The sequence below is a fragment of the Jaculus jaculus genome, chromosome 2 (genome assembly GCF_020740685.1).
Source record: "Jaculus jaculus isolate mJacJac1 chromosome 2, mJacJac1.mat.Y.cur, whole genome shotgun sequence".
In the NCBI taxonomy this organism is placed as follows: Eukaryota; Metazoa; Chordata; class Mammalia; order Rodentia; family Dipodidae; genus Jaculus; species Jaculus jaculus.
The window spans coordinates 10363380-10377599 of NC_059103.1; positions in this window are offsets into that span (position 1 = coordinate 10363380).

A 14220-nucleotide genomic window follows, 5' to 3' on the forward strand; every position below is an offset into this window, starting at 1 on the left:
AAAAACAGGGGGGGTATTGTCCCCTACTCCTCCTCTCCTTCCTCCTCCTCCTCCTCTCTCTCTCTCTCTCTCTCTCTCTCTCTCTTTCTCCCTTCTCCCCTTCTCTCTTTTCATATTCCTTGCATCATCTCCCACATAGGATATTCTTTGAATTTCCCATTCCTTAATACCTCCTTCTGAAACAATCCCTGCGGAGCTGACATGCTTGAAGCTGCCAGTTTTACCTTCTCTGCCTAGAGACAGAGCCACCCTCCCTCACCAAGTCCTGACGCCTTCTAATTCCAGACCTATCTCTTCCATACCAACCAAACAACCAATCAAATCCCCCCTCCTGTCTCTTTCAGCCAATTACAATGCTCCCCTCCTAGCATTATCTAATTAAGCCTCATTTACTAACATCTCAGGGAACACAGACCAGCTACTCTGTAGGGGGTGATATCAACTCGGCTGGATTTTGGTTTAAAAACAAAAATGCAACCCAGACTTCAAGGAGGGAGACCAGCTGTGGCACCAAGAGGTGTTTGGGAGATACTTCTTTTAAAGCACAGCTTGTTTGCTACACATGCAGAGCGTCAAAACAGATCTAGCCACCTCTTTTCCTTTTATTATTTATTTTTGAGAGAGAGAGAGGAGAGAATATGGGTGCACCAAGGCCTTTAGCTGCTGCCAACAAACTCCAGATGTGTGCGACATTGCGTGTTAGGTTACTGTTGTGTGTCTGGCTACCTGGGACCTGGAGATTCAAACATGGGTTCTTAGGCTTCACAGGCAAGTGCCTTAACTGTTAAACCATATCTTCAGCCCTCCCCACCCCCCCTGCAAGGGTCTCACTCTAGCCCAGGCTGACCTGAAATTCACTCTGTAGTTTCAGGGTGGCCTTGAACTCACAGTGCTCCTCCTACCTCTTCCTCCCAAGTGATGAGATTAAAGGCGTGTGCCACCATACCCTAGCTTGGAGCTCACCAGTTAGGGGTTTCCACCTTCCCATAGCTGGGATTCCTGGCACATGTCACAGTACCCACATGGGCACTGGGGATCGAACTCAGGTCCTCAAAGGTAAAGGCAAACACTTTACCTACGGACCATCTCCCAAGCCCTTCCTCTTTCTTTTAATCCTTTCTGATCTGATTCCAGTGCTGTTGTTCTCTCCGAGGAGCCCAAGTGAGGTGAACAGCGTCCAGCCCACATCATCAGAGATAAGGGCAAGCTGAGCTGGAGGTTAACTGCTTCTCCTGGGGCATGAAAGCCACAACGTTCACCCTTTTTGCTTTTTCACAGCAAGGAGATGGACTTTTGTTGTTGTTGTTGTTTTCAAGGTAGTGTCTCACTGTAGCCCAGAATGACTTGGAATTCATTATGTAGTCTCAGGTTGGCCTCAAGCTCACAGCCTCCTGAGTGCTGGGATTATACACCACCACACCGGGCCTGAGATTGATGCTTTGAGGGTTGTTAACAAGCTGGTTCAAGGGGACTGGAGAGATGCCTTAGCAATTAAGGCTCTTGCCCACAAAGCCTAAAGATCCAGATTCAATTCTCCAGGTCCCACATAAGCCAGATGCACAAGGTAGTGCATGCATATGGAGTTCATTTACAGTGGCTAAAGGCCCCGATGCACCCATTCTCTCTCTCTCTCTCCCTCTGTCTCTAATAAATAAATAATAATAAAGACATTTATTTTCCCCTAAGGTAGGGTCTCACTCTAGCCCAGGCTGACCTGGAATTTACTCTGCATTCTCAGAGTGGCCATGAACTCATGGAGATCCTCCTACTTCTGCCTCTCAAGTGCTGGGATTAAAGGCGTGTGCCACCATGCCCAGTAGATTCTTATTTTTAAGTATTACTTATTTGTTTGAGAGAGAGAAAGAAGCAGAGAGAGAGAGAGAAGCAGAGAGAAGCACACCAGGGCCTCCAACCACTGCAGATGACTTTCAGACGCATGTGCTACCTTGCACATCTGGCTTACAAGGGTCCTGGGGAATTAAAAACCTAGGTCCTTTGGCTTTGCAGGCAAGTGTCTTAACCACTAAGCCACCTCCCCAGCCCTAATTTTATTAATATAAATGATCAGTCGAGGCATGGGGGTGAAGGTAATCACTGTGTGGGCATGCTGAAAATCCCCTTACCTACCACCCAAACTCACTCCCATCCTACCACACACACCTGAAATATTGATGCCCCCAAGGCCGGTGGATACTAAGCACTGAGGGAAGGAGGAGGGAAGGGAGATATAATGAGCAGAGTCAAAGAAGGCAGCCACACAAAAAGCCCAGATATACCAGGGGAGATGAGGCGGTAAGGAGATGCAGGCCAGGAGTGGACAAGGGACCCCTAGGAGGCATCCATCCTGAATTTCACACATGACGCTTCGTGACTCTCAGCCCTGGGGACGTCAAATAAAATAAAATTGATCCTAGCATGCAGCCCCGCCCCCTCCAGAGGAACCACAAACAGCCAAGTATTATGACACACCTCTTTGAGCTCCCTTGTGGTTGTCAGTGGGGGAGGCACCGAAGGGATGATGGAGTTAAAAAAAGAGGCTAAGACAGAGCAAGGGGCACCGGGCTGGACAGATATCTCGCAGGTTAAGGCGCTTGCCCGCAAGACCAAAGGACCCAGGTTCAGTTCCCCAGGACCCACGTTAGCCAGATGCACAAGGGGGCGCACGCGTCTGGAGTTCGTTTGCAGTGGCTGGAGGCCCTGGCGCTCCCATTCTCTCTTCTCTCTCCCCAAAATAAATAAAAATATGCAAAATATTTTTAAAGTGTCCTAGTAGCATCTCTTTTTTTAAACTTTATTTTTATTTATTTATTTGAGAGAGAGAGAGAGAAAGAGGCAGAGAGAGGGAGAGAGAAAATGGGTGCACCGGGGCCTCCAGCCACTGCAAACAAACTCCAGACACATGCACCCCTTGTGCATCTGGCTTATGTGGGTCCTGGGGAATGAAACTCTGGCCTCGCAGGCAAACACCTTAACCTCTAAGCCATCTCTCCAGCCCAGTGAGAAATATTTTAAAAAAAATATTTAAGTTTTAATTATTTATTTGACAGAGAGAAAGGAGTGGGGGAGAGAGGGAGAAAGAGAGAATGGGTGGGCCAGGGACTCCAGCCACTGCAAACCAATGCCAGACACATGTGCCCCCTTGTGCATCTGGCTTATCTGGGTCCTGGGGAATCAAACCTGGGTCCTTTGGCTTTACAGGCAAACGCCTTAACTGCTAAGCCATCCCTCCAGCCCATAATATGAGAAATATCTTTAGTGGGGGAGGAACACAGTATGAAGTGGGATAGGCTGCAAGTTGGGGGGGACAAGTGAAGAGAAAGGTGGCCTAGTGACAGGAGAAGGGAACTGTCGCAGAGGGCCGGCTTTACTGGGGGAGAGGGCGAGGGTCTAACTTCTCTGTTCCCACAGTGAGGGGTGCAGGGGGATTCCCAAGCAAGTTGTTTATTCGGATCTCCCTGGACATTGGGCCCTGGAGACCGGTGGTAGTGAAACATCAAAGGAGGAGGGTGCAAGCCTGTGGACTCCTGGGGTGATCTCTGTCCCAGTAATGTAGGTCACCAGAGCGGGCAGGGTTGGGCCACCAGTGAAGCCTCTTTGTCCCCTGGGAGATGGTTGCTTTGTACTGTTCCCTGTTCCACTAGGAGGAGCAGCCCAGTCGTCAATCCTCCACCTTCCTTCCTCCCCAACACACACACACACACACACACACACACACACACACACACACACACACAGGGACATCCCCTACCTGACCCGAGCTGGAGCCAGGATGCTGAAAAGTGAACACAGAGGCCCAGGGGTCAACTGGGGCTGGGGTGCCACTTCTGAGCCCCAAGAGCTGGAAAGGATGATGCGCAGGGGACTGGGCTGCGCTGTGGCGTCCCATACTGGGCCTGGGCCTGGGCAGCTCCGGGGCAGCTGCTGGTTCCAGGTTCGCGCTCGATGCCACAGCTCAGGCAACAGCTCAGGACGGCAGAGATCCCAGCGACCGTGGTGGAAACCTGGGACGGATCTGAATGGACCTGAGCCCTTGAGGGGCCGACAAGGGGGTGACACGGCCCTAGTGACAGTGCACCTACTGGATGGGCATGACACCCCCCCCCCCCACGCCACGTCCCTCCACTCCAGGACCCCTCTCAACTTTTAAATCCCCTGACTGCAGGTTGAGCGCCAGCATTCAATGCTATTCCTCCCTTAAACTGATTTTAGTCAGGTATTTTTGTTTTGTTTTGTTTTGTTTTTGAGGTAGGGTCTTAGTCTGGCCCAGGCTGACCTGGAATTCACTATGTAGTCTCAGGGTGGCCTCGAACTCACAGTGATCCTCCTACCTCTGCCTCCCGAGTGCTGGGATTAAAGGCGCGCGCCACCACGCCCGGCTCTGGTAATTTTTTTTTTTTGTAAGGTTTTTATTTTTATTTATTTATTACAGTCAGAGAGAGAGGAAGAGAGAGAGAACGGGCGTGCCAGAGCTTCTAGCCATTGCAAACAAACTCCAGATGCATGCGCCACTAGGTGCATCTGGCTTACATGGGTCCTGGGGCATCGAACCTGTTAGGCTTCACAAGCATGTGCCTTAACCACTAAGCCATCTCTTCATCCCCCACGGGCTCTGGTACTTTAAAAAAATATTAGTTATTAATTTATTTATTTGACAGAGACAAAGAGCGAGAATGGGCACCCCAGGGCTCCAGCCACTGCAAATGAACTCCAGACGCGTGCGCCCCCTTGTGCATCTGGCTAGTGTGGGTCCTGGGGAATGGAGCCTCGAACTGGGGTCCTTAGACTGCACAGGCAAGCCCTTAACTGCTAAGCCATCTCTCCAGCCCTAGTCAGGTATTTTTGTCTCCGCAACAAGAAGGTGATAAGCATGACCCGCCAGTATGGGGGTGGGCTGGGGGCGTCACCCAAACTGCTCCTGCCAGTCAGAAACTTGGACTTAGGAAGCGTGCAGACGCTGCTGGGATAGCAACCAAAGCCTGGCGGAGATGAGAGAGGAGCCCCGTGACCCAGCAGACCTGGGTTCCAGGGACCCCTCCAGTCCCAAGGGATGAGGATGATGCAGTGTGAACCCCGCTACACCCCTCCTCGTGTCCCCCCCCCCCCCCCGTGTGTTTTCAAAGTGATGGTGTGAAATGTCGCCCGAAGGCTGGTGCGGTTGAACACACTGAGTCTCCAGCAGACGGCGCTGCTTTGGGAATGCATGCAGTCCTTGGCACATGAGGCCTGGCTGGCAGAGGAGTCCGCTGGGGGTGGGCCTTGGCGATGGCGTGGCTTGGCCCTGCTTTTGCTTCCATACCCTGCTTTCTGATCTGTCAAGACGTCCTCTCAGACTCCTGCAGCTACGAACAAGAGCTGCCCCAGCCATAATGACAAGTCCTTGTCCTTGCAACAAAAATGTGGTCTGGGGGGGGTTTGGAGAGATGGCATAGCGGTTAAGTGCTTGCCTGTGAAGCCTAAGGACCCCGGTTCGAGACTCGATTCCCCAGGACCCACGTTAGCCGGATGCACAAGGGGGCGCACGCATCTGGAGTCCATTTGCAGTGGCTGGAGGCCCTGGCGCGCCCATTCTCTCTCTCTCCCTCCTTCTCTCTGTCGCTTTCAAAGAAATAAATTTAAAAAAAAAAATGTGGTCTGGGGTCTTGGCGTGTGCTAGACAGGCACTCTACTGACCCAGCTGCACCCTGGGGGCCCTCTCCTATGCTCTATAACCTTCACAACTAGCTGATTTCGCAGGGAAGGGGAGGCCAGAAATGATAGGGTTAAGTAATTTCCTAAGATCACAGAGCCAGAGAATGCCTTAAAAGCCTTACTGGGAATGACAGAAAGATAGCACTGAAAGGAGCCATCCAGATTAGCCCAGAAGACAATGCATTACTGACGTCACACTCACTGGTGAATCATGACGGCACAATTTCCCTTTCTATAAAGAGGACCTAACACCTCGCTTCCAGTAACAGCTGAATAAGAGGGTGCCTAGCACAGCACTTCTGGCCCAGAACTTCACATAATGGAAGTTGTTATTTACCCAGTTGAAGTAGCAATGGTCAAATGGGAAGCATGGAGCCAAGGATGCTGCAGTTCAGACATTAACAGAAGCCTGTCTCATGTAGTCTATAGACAGAATACAAGGAATGCCCAGAAGAGCTTCTTGAATCAGGCAGAGAGAGTGACGGAGAACCATTTTCCTGGCCCATTGTATTGGTGCCTTTCTCAGGCCAGGCGTGGTGGCACACGCCTTTCATCCCAGCACTCAGGAGGCACAGGTAGGAAGATCATAGTGAGTTCCAGGCCACCCCGAGACTACATAGTGAATTTCAGGTCAGCCCGGGCTACAGTGAGACCCTATCTCAAAAAAAAAAAAGGGGGTGGGGCTGGAGAGATGGCTTAGCAGCTAAGACATTTGCCGGCAAAGCCTATGGACCTAGGTTCAGTTCCCCAGTACCTACATAAGCCAGATGCACGAGGTGGCACATGTGTCTGGAGTTTGTTTGCAGTGGCTAGAAGCCCTGACATGCCCACTCTCTCTCTCTTTCCCTCTCTCTCTCTTCCAAATAAATAAAACAAAAATACAGGTTAAGAATGGAGAGATGGCTTAGTGGTTAAACACTTGCCTGTGAAGCCTAAGGACCCCGTTTCGAGGTTCAATTCCCCAAGACCCGTATAAGCCAGATGCACAAGGTGGCCCATGCATCTGGAGTACATTTGCAGTGGCTGGAGGCCCTGGCATGCCCATTCTCTCTCCCTCCCTCTCTCTCTCTCTCTCTCTCTCTCTCTCCCTCAATATATATATATATATATATATAGATAGATAGATAGATAGATAGATATAGATATAGATATCTGCCTCTTTCTGCCTCTCTGCCTGTCGCTCTCAAATAAATAATAAAGTAAACTAAAAAATTAAAAAAATATTTTACAGGTTAAAAAAAAAATGAAAACAGTATTGGTACTTTTCTCGTTGCTGTGACCCAGTCTCTGAGTGGAAGCAGCTTTAGTGGGAAAGGGTGACAGTGTGAGGGACGTAGCTCATCATGGCTTGGAAGGCACGGTGGCAGCCACAGGAGACTGCTGGTCACATTCACGGCAACCTCGAGGCAGAGAGCCATGGCTGCTGGCTGGTGCTAGAAGCCCTGGGGCGCCTCCCTCTCTCCTTCCCTCCCTCTCTCTCTCTGCCTCTTTCCCTCTCATAAATAAATAAATAAATAAATAAATAAAAATTTTAAAAAGAAAAAAATTGCAAAAAAACAATCTCTTTTCACATATCTTCGAGGCCCACGCAGGTTCTCAGACCATGTGGGCGTATTCATTTTCCTTCCCTTGGTTTTGTACTCTTCTAAACAAATAGAACAATTTAAAAGTTATCCTTCTCAGTTTGGTTTGCCCAACTCTTTGCTTGGACACAAAGGCACACTTAGGGTTTGGGGCTCCAGGACTTTCCTGGACTCCCCACAGACCCGGCGTCCCCAGCACATGTCTCTCACCCCAGCACTCTGGATACTGACCAGCCCGGGCTACACAGTGAAACCCTGTCCCAAAAAGAGCAAAACAAAACAAAACAAAAATAAATGAACAAAAGTGAGCTCTGCAGACTGCATGAGGCTGCACCTTTGCACCCACGCTGTGGGCAAGGCCGACCCGGCAGGGGGAGTTGTTAAACAGGCGCGGATTCACCATGTCGGTGGAGCCCACCCTCTGGTGGCCACACCAAGTATGACAGGGAGTGAAAAAAGCCCTGAGAAGGGGGAAGTTGACCTTGTGCCATTATGTTGCGCTAGACTGTACCAGACTGCGGCGAGAGGACCGCACAGGTGGGGGGGGTTGTTCAAGTACTGGGTAACTCTGATCACAGGACTCTTGGGTGTGGGGGAGGGAGGAGGAGTGGAGGGAAAAAGAAGAGAAAGACCCAGAGAAGAAGGGAAGAGAAGGGGAGGGAAGGAGAAGAAAAGGAACAGGATTGAACTGTCTGGGCACGGTGACTCATGCCCGTACCATCAGCACTCACGCTGAAGCAGGAAAGATTGTGAGCTGGAGGGTCAGAACAAGATCAGGGCTGGAGAGACGGCTCAGCATTTAAGATGCTTGCCTGCAATGCTTGCAAACCTGAGTTTGATTCTCCAGTAGCTACATAAAGACAGATGCACAAAACAATGCATGCATCTGGAGTTGATTTGCAGCAGCTAGAGACCCTCTTTCTTTCTTTCTTTTTTCTTTTTTCTTTTTTTGTTCATTCTTTATTTATTTATTTGAGAGCGACAGACATAGGGAGAGAGACAGATAGAGGGAGAGAGAGAGAATGGGTGCGCCAGGGCTTCCAGCCTCTGCAAACGAACTCCAGACGCGTGCGCCCCCTTGTGCATCTGGCTAACGTGGGACCTGGGGAACCAAGCCTCGAACCGGGGTCCTTAGGCTTCATAGGCAAGCGCCTTAGGCTTCATAGGCAAGCGCTTAACCACTAAGCCATCTCTCCAGCCCCCCTCTGTCTTTCTTAGGCAGAAGAGCATCACGGGACACCCGGCTTTCCACTGGGACAACCATAGGCAAGTGCCCCCTGATGCAGACAAATATATGGGGTGACACAGCACCCCACCAGACTCTTTATTTCTTTCTCTCTTTCTCTCTCTCTCTCTCACACACACACACATAGGCCAGAGACAGTAGCATAGAAGGTTATGGAATGGAATGGGCCTGGGATTTTGCTTTTCTACAGAGAGACTATCCTATGAACCCAGGTGGCTGCTGCACACTATAACCCTAGCACGTAGAAGATGAAGGCAGGAGGATCACGAGTTCAAGGTCAGCCCTGGAGCAATGTCTCAGCAGTTAAGGCACTTGCCTGCAAAGCCTAATGACCCGTGTTCGATTCTCCAGTACCCACGTAAAGTCAGGTGCACAAAGTAGCACATGCATCTGGAGTTCATTTGCAGCAGCAGGAAGCCCTAGTGCATCCATTCTCTTTATTTCCCTCTCACTTCTTATAAATAAATAAAAAAATCAAAACAAAAAAGAAAAGACAATATCTTACTGACAAGTATTGCTACTACACCTAGCTTTTTTTTTTTTTTTCAGGCAAGCCCAACAGACTGGCTTATTTGTGTGTGTGTGTGTGTGTGTGTGTGTGTATGAGAGAATTGGCACACCAGGGCCTCCAGCCACTGCGATCGAACTCCAGATGCATGTGCCCCCTTGTGCGCGTGTGCAACCTTGTGCACATGTGTCAATGTGCGTCTGGTTTACGTGGGACCTGGAGAGTCAAACATGAGTCCTTAGGCTTCACAGGAAAGCACTTTAACTGCTAAGCCATCTCTCTATCCCACACCCAGCCTTTTTTTTTGGGGGGGGGGTCTCACTCTAACCCAGGCTGACCTGGAATTCCCTATGGAGTCTCAGGGTGACCTTGAACTCAAGGCGATCGATCTTCCTACCTCTGCCTCCAGAGTGCTGGGATTAAAGGTGTGCGCCACCACGCCCGGCATCACAGCCAGCTTTTTTTTTTTTTTTTTAAATTTTTATTAACATTTTCCATGATTATAAAATATATCCCATGGTAATTCCCTCCCTCCCCACCCCCACACTTTCCCATTTGAAATTCCATTCTCCATCATATTACCTCCCCATTACAATCATTGTAATTACATATATACAATATCAACCTATTAAGTATCCTCCTCCCTAAAAATGAGTTTTAAATGTGGTTCAGTGATAGTGTACGCTTAGAATGTACAAGGTCCTGGGTTTCATTTCCAGCACCAAGGAATATATCAGTAAATTATTTAAAAATGGTACACAGATTCGGGCGTAGTGGTGTACACCTTTAATCACAGCACTTACGAGGCAGAAGTAGGAGGATTGCCAAGAGTTCAAGGCCACCCTGAGACTACAGAGTGAACTGCAGGTCAGCTTGAGATGGAGTGAGACCCTAGCTAGAAAAACAAGGAAAGAAACAAACAGAAACACAGCCTTTTATTTATTTTATTTTTTTTTCTTTAATTTTTATTTATGTATTTGAGAGAGTGAGAAAGAGGCAGAGAGAAAAAGAGAGAGAGAGAGAACGGGTGCGGCAGGGCCTCTAGCCATTGCAAACGAACTCCAGATGCATGTGCCGCCTTGTGCATCACAGCCAGCGTTTTTATGTGGGTTCTGGGCCTCATGCTTGTATGAGACTTTGTCAAGAGAGCCATCTCTTCAGCCCCTACCCCTCCTTTTACTCCTGTGACAATGAACATGGTCATGATTAGACTCTCGTTGGTTCCTGTTGTGTCTCCATCTTTATTCTAAGTCCTTACATCTTTTGTTTCTATTTATTTACTTATTTTTAAAATCTTAATTAATTATTTATTTATTTGAGAGCAACAGACAGAGAGAAAGAGGCAGAGAGAGAAGGAGAGAGGGAGAAAGAGAGAGAGAGAATGGGAGCGCCATGGCCTCCAGCCACTGCAAAGGAAGTCCAGATGCGAGCGCCCCCTTGTGCATCTGGCTAACGTGGGACCTGGGGAACCGAGCCTTGCACCGGGGTCCTTAGGCTTCACAGGCAAGCGCTTAACCGCTAAGCCATCTCTCCAGCCCTTATTTACTTATTTATGTGAGGTTTCCAAGTAGGGTCTCACTCTAGCCCAGGTTGATCTGGAATTCACTATGTATACTCAGGCTGGCCTCATAGCAATCCTCTTACCTCTGGCTCCCAAGTGCTAGGATTAAAGGTGTGTACCACCATGCCCAGCAGGTTTTGAAACATTTTTATTTGTGTGTGTGTGTGTGTGTGTGCATGTGTGCATGTGTGTGTATTATGGGCACACCAGGGTCTCTTGCCACACTGCAAATGAATGCCAGATGCATGTGCCGCTTTTTGTGCCTCTTTCCCTCTCTCAAATAAATAAAAATAATATATGTATTTTTAAAAATGCTGGGCATGGTGGCACATGCTTGTAATCCCAGCACTAGGGAGGCAAAAACAAGAGGATCCCTGAAGTTCATCAACCAGACAATCTAGCCTATTTAGCATGCTCCAGGCTGGTGCGGGACACCCTGTCTTGAATATTTTATTTATTTATTTAAAAGAGAGAAAGAGGGAGGGAGAGAGAGAGAATTTGTGCACCAGGGCCTCCAGCCACTGCAAACAAACTCCAGACACATGCGCCCCCTTGTGCATCTGGCTTACGTGGGTTCTGGGGAGTCGAACCTGGGTCCTGCAGCTTCACAGGCAAGCGCCTTGACCACTAAGCCATGGCTCCAGACAAATAGCAGACTAGCTGACCTGTGAGCTCTGGATTCTCCTGGTTCCACCTCCATTGTTGTAGGTTCCGTGGGATCACAGATGCGTGAACCACTTTTCAACCGGATTTATGTGAGTGCTGAGGAGGACTGAACTCAGGCCATCAGGCTTTGCAAGCAAGCAAGTGCCTTTAACCTGTGAGTCATCTCCCCAGACACTGAACTCATCCTCACACTTGCGCAGCATGGGCCTTATTCAGTGAGTCATCTTCCCAGCCCCACAGACGCCTTCTCTCTTGCTGCTCTTCCCAGGGCCTCTCTGGTGCCTGCGCACTTCTCTGGGGAGAACGACATCTACAGATTGAAGAAACGTCCTGCGGATGCCTTCAAGAAGCTCATGGGCTTTTTCTCCTTGCATCTCTTAGGGCCGAAGTCTCCTCTCAGCCAACCTCTGATACCATTTTCCCCACCCAACACCACTGTGGGTGAGTGTCCATTTCCAGGGGCGGGAGCGTGGGCAACAGAAAACTCCTTCACTCACTCATGTCACCCCTGTCCATAGTGGGTCGCCCCACTCCCAGTGCCCTGGTGCCCCATGCCCACTGAGGAACAAGTGAATCACTGTCACATACTCTACATGAAGGCTTTGGAGCAACAGTTCGATGACCACAAGGAAAGCTGTGGTGTCCCTGCTTCGACCCGACTCACCCTTCTTCTAGACCTTAATAACAGCCCTGGACATGGAGACCTCCATCTCGCGTCATGCTTTGTCCGTTAATAAATGCTAGTTCTGGGCTGGAGAGATGGCTTAGCCGTTAAGCGCTTGCCTGTGAAGCCTAAGGACCCCGGTTCGAGGCTCAACTCCCCAGGACCCACGTTAGCCAGATGCACGTGGGGGCACACGCGTCTGGAATTCGCTTGCAGTGGCTGGAGGCCCTGGCGCGCCCATTCTCTCTCTCTCTGTCTGTCTGCCTCTTTCTCTCTCTGTCTGTTGCTCTCAAATAAATAAATAAACAACAAAAAAAATTAAAAATAAATAAATAAATGCTTGTTCTGAAAGTGAGCGCGCATAAACGTGACCGTTCCTGGCCTGAGGGGCTGAAGTGTGATCACTTCAGACTGGGAGTCTCTCATGACCTTGAATTCTCCTCCCACAGAGACTTGACTCCTTGGCCTTGGATAAGTTTCTGTTGCTGTTCCTTTTCATGGTTTTATTTATTTGTTTATTTATTTATTTGCTTTTTGAGGTAGGGTCTTCCTCTAGCTCACACTGACCTGGAATTCACTATGTAGTCTCAGGGTGGCCTCGAACTCATGGTGATCCTCCTACCTCTGCCTCCTGAGTGCTGGGATTAAAGGCATGAGCCGCCATGCCTGGAAATCCACTTTAAAAAAATTTTTTTTTGTTTATTTTTACTTATTTATTTGAGAGTGACAGAGAGAGAGAGGGAGGGAGGGAAGAAGAGAGAGAGAATGGGCACGCCAGGGCCTCCAGCTACTGCAAAGGAACTCCAAATGAATGTGCCCCCTTGTGCATCTGGCTAACGTGGGTTCTGGGCAATCAAGCCTCTAACCGGGGTCCTTACAGGCAAGTGCTTAACCACTAAGCCATCTCTCTAGCCCTCCCCCACCCTTTTTATTTTTTTTTATTTTTTATTTTTTTGGTCTTTTTTCAAGGTAGGGTCTTACTCTGGCTCAGGCTGACCTGGAATTCACTATGTAGTCTCAGAGTGGCCTCGAACTCTCAGCGATCCTCCTACCTCTGCCTCCCTAGTGCTGGGATTAAAGGCGTGCGCCACCACACCTGGCAATCCCCCCCCCCTTTTTTAATCAATTATTTATTTGAGAGAGATGGAGAGAAAGAATGGCCATGCCAGGGCCTCTAGCCACCACAAATGAACTCCAGAGACATGCGCTCCTTGCGCATCTGGCTTCATGTGGGTACTGGAAAATTGAACCTGGGTCCTTTGGCTTTGATAAACCATCTCTCCAGACCCCTGCTTTTTTCTTTTTCCTCTTTTACTTTGTGCTTGTTTTTTTTTTTTTTTTTTTTTGAGGTAGGGTCTCTTTGTAGTCCAGGCTGACCTGGAATTCACAGCAATCCTACCTCTGCCTCACCAGTGCTGGGATTAAAGGTGTGCGCCACCACACCTGGTTTGTTCCCACCTCTAAATCCATTCCCACACCTGCAGTCAGTCACTGAGGGGACAGGATAGGGCCAGGACACGGGGACCCTAGGTGAGGACAGCGTGCCTGGCAGGGACACCACAGTGTGCTTTGTGCTTTTCGAATAGCTGTCTGAGCCACTCCACATTGACTGCATGTAGCTCCTGCCCCTGCTCATGGCTGGGCCCTGGGCTTTCTGCAGCAGAATTGGGGTTCCCACTGTGGAAGGAACACCCCGAGAGGAGGCTCACTGTAAGGATGTCTCTACCCTTGGGCCTATTGCGGGCAAGGATCAACCTAGACAGATTTCAAAGGCCACCTTGACGTATGGATAAGGTTCACTGATAGGCCAGACACTCTCCCACAGCTGGGACATCAGGACTTAGGGGTGTAGACACACCAGAGAGGAGTGGATGGAAGAGATGGGGGAGGGCTTCACCCACGGTGTGGATCGGCACACGGACGGGCAGCAGGAGACGCAGGCGACCATGGACTAGTGGCAGGACCACACTTAGCAGTGCCTGTAGTCCCTTCTGCACCCTCCACACCCCGGGTGGGTTTGGGAACTGCTAGAAAAGTTCATTCTCTCCAAATGAGAAAACACGTACCAGGAAGGCCCTGGCGGGCCCTGCGGCAGTGAGCAAGGCTGATTGCTGGATGAAGGTCCCATCCAGGAACTTTTCTAGGGGTGTTTTCTCCTGCCTTTGTTCAGACCTCTTTCACCCACAGGGCATGACACAGTAATGGTGACAACCTGACAGACAGGGGGAAGAGACTTAAAAGTCGCCTCAAGGCTCTAAGCTGGAGCTCAGTGGTAGAGCTGGTGATATGGTACAGTGGTAGAGC